The sequence below is a fragment of the Lineus longissimus genome, chromosome 9 (genome assembly GCF_910592395.1).
Source record: "Lineus longissimus chromosome 9, tnLinLong1.2, whole genome shotgun sequence".
In the NCBI taxonomy this organism is placed as follows: domain Eukaryota; kingdom Metazoa; phylum Nemertea; class Pilidiophora; order Heteronemertea; family Lineidae; genus Lineus; species Lineus longissimus.
Genome location: NC_088316.1, coordinates 7574069 through 7577154, shown reverse-complemented (window position 1 = coordinate 7577154; position 3086 = coordinate 7574069).

Here is a 3086-nt window from a genome sequence, read left to right as displayed (position 1 = left end):
ACCAATTTTTTGCTAAAAGGAAGTCAAGTAGCCGATATTTTCACAAGTTGCTTTCAGTGGGTAGTCATAAGGTCTTTAGGGACTACTTTCAGAAATTAGTTCTTGAAAATTTGGCCACAATTCTGTGAAAACGATATTAGAATAGAAGTGCACGCTCTGTTCGCGAATTATTTTGAAGTGGAGAATTCCCACAGTATGTGCAGTGAATCAGCATGACTCTGTTTGCATTTAGTTTTTAGTACTACGATTCTTACATGAGTAAAAAGTAGACATTCCAAGCAACACAATAATGTTACTCCCATTAAAATTGATTCAAAATTGACGGAGCTACGGCATTCTGTTCGGCAATTAATTTTGTTGACTCCTGTAATCTCTACCTTATTAAAAAAAAAAAGACTGTGGTGTTAGTCCCAAACTGGTCGGCAATTAATTTTGTTGACTCCTGTAATCTCTACCTTATTAAAAAAAAAAGACTGTGGTGTTAGTCCCAAACTGGTCATTTATTTTGACCTCTGTTATCAGGATACCTCTCAATTACAGACAGCATTTTGTATCCTTGTGCTGTACAACCCAGCCTAGACATACATGTACTACAGTTGTCCATGGAGAGGTCACATCCTCTCTGACACTTCTTGTCTGTAAAGCTACCGATACAACATACTGAACTAGGGATGTTAACCAGAGTCATTGATTTCACGATGTGATTCTTGATTTTAATCGAATAAATTTATTTTTCGTCAGAAAGTTTAAATTACAATTTTTCGTTCGCAATAAACCTTAACAGAAGTGTTCCGCGTTGGCCGGACCAACACCGAAGACACTTTTCGGCCATTCTATTCTTACCATTTCTCCCTTCCCTGCTAAGTCCCCGATTTAGCAGCTCAACCAATTAAATTATTTACTCGACTATTTTTTTTAGCTCAGCTGACAAAGTCAGCGGAGCTAGTAGTATAGCTGTTCAAATGGTGTCCGTCCTGCAATCCATCCATCTAGGGACCCATCTGTGGACAAAATTGGACATTTCTGACCGGGAAGGCCTAGCCACTTCGTTGACGATGCTAAATTAGGAGTTGCCCAAGGTGAACTCAAAAAACGAAAAATCGGCGCGATCCGACCTGTATTAAGAGAATGAGGTCATTTCGCGTTTAGATTTCTTTCCCTTTTTACCTCGGTCCACAGAGCAAATATTGTTTTCAAATGTGGCTGAATATTTTTAAATATTTTTTCATTTTTTACTTTTAATGGAATTAATATAGTTTTCACCGCCAGTTGGCGCTGCAGGCACATTGCCTGAATTTTGGCGATTTCAAATTTGGCGGTGGCTTAACTTTTTTGCAAGCAGTGCCGCTGATTGGCCGATCGATAGAAGAGATGCCACCATTTAAAAATGGCGGTAGTCGCTGCTTCAATGAAGGTGAGTGAACTTTCTCATGTTCAATCGGTTGATACTCTTTTAATCAACATGACCATGTACCTGAAATTTGTTTAGGTACTGAAAAGAGTCTATATAATTCAGATTTATCAATAGTTTTTTATAATATTCCGGAAATTTTGTGCACAAATCAGCTGAAGTTGGTGCTGGTCTCATGTCATTTAAGAGCGAAAAATTTGTTTCCGTCGATCTCTACCACTGAAAAATCGCTTGCATAGCTTCGAATTTTTGTGAAAATAAGTATCTGAACTTGGTTTCAAATAGTCTAGAGAGTTACCTTTGTGGTGATACATATGGTATGTGATAAATATTTGTGGAATTTGTGAAATTCGGTTTTCAAACGTGCCGATGATGCAAGCGATCTCGGGTGAATTTTGCAAGTCCTGATATGTCGACCGGGTGTCAAAAATCACTCGCCTAAATTCAATTCAAAAGATCGAAAATGACATCTGAACTTAGTTTCAAATAGCCTACGCAATTATCATTTCGGTGATATATAATGCATGCATGTAATAATTGATTAATCTACCTAAAACGCGCAATTAAAACGGCGAAAGATCGTGATAAACACTCTGGTGGCGGTCGCACTAAATAACGACCGGTAGGGCCCGGCGTGTGGCGGAGAAAAAAAGGTAGCGCCCGGAGGTTGAAACGGGATTTTTATGCACTTTTAACTGTATATATATGTTGTTTAGATGTATTTCTAACAGTTCTGTAACTTTTATGACCAAGCTTGCACCCAAAGTTGGTAAAATTGATGCTTGTTTATGGACTGCGCTAGCGACCGGAGAATTCGCCGTCGGCCATTTTGGGACGGTCAACAAATCTCGCCATTTACGTTTGTTTACAATTATTTTGAAAGTCACATTAGGCCTATGACATCGTAGTATGAATTCCACTGCAGTTTCCTTACGCAGCAATGCTCATGTTTTTGGTTGGCAATCCTGTACTGTCTGTACACTGCGCTGTGCAGGCTTAGAGTATAACTCAACAGGCCCTCATGATTCATTTGATGGACACCTTATTTGATAGTACCTCATCATTAAGTCCACTAGATCCTGTTCTGTTACATGATAGACAATTTTCAAAATGTAGTACACCACTCGCTCACGGCTCACATCATGTGGGCACGGTTGGCTGTTGAGTGTTATGGTTCAGTCTGTGAGACTAATTCAAAGAGGTTACACTTTTATTTTGAATTGGAAAACAACCCCCAGGACTGACTTTTCACTGAGTGATAAGTGTGCCCTTCGAAGGTTAAGTCTCTTTCTGGATTTGCTTCCATAGATGCCTTGTTCAGGATATCATCTGACCGATGCCTGATCAAGCACAGACTGTATCCGGTGGTGTACATTTCCCCGTCTATGTCACCCTTTTTTATTCAGTCAGTGTTAATTTCTCTTCTCTTTTTTTACAGATTAACTGTTGTTGGTTATTGCAAGAGGAGTCGTTGGCACATTTCAAGTCCAGGAAAGCACTTGCTGTTCCCACATTCAGAGTAAGGTGTGCTTACTCGTTTTACTGCTTTCCATTCCTGGAGAGCGTTATCAAATATCTGCCGCAAGGCAACAAATATCTGCCGCAAGGCGCTTCAATATCTGCCGAAAGGCATCAAATATCTGCCGCACCAATAAAGTTCATTTTGTTAACCAAC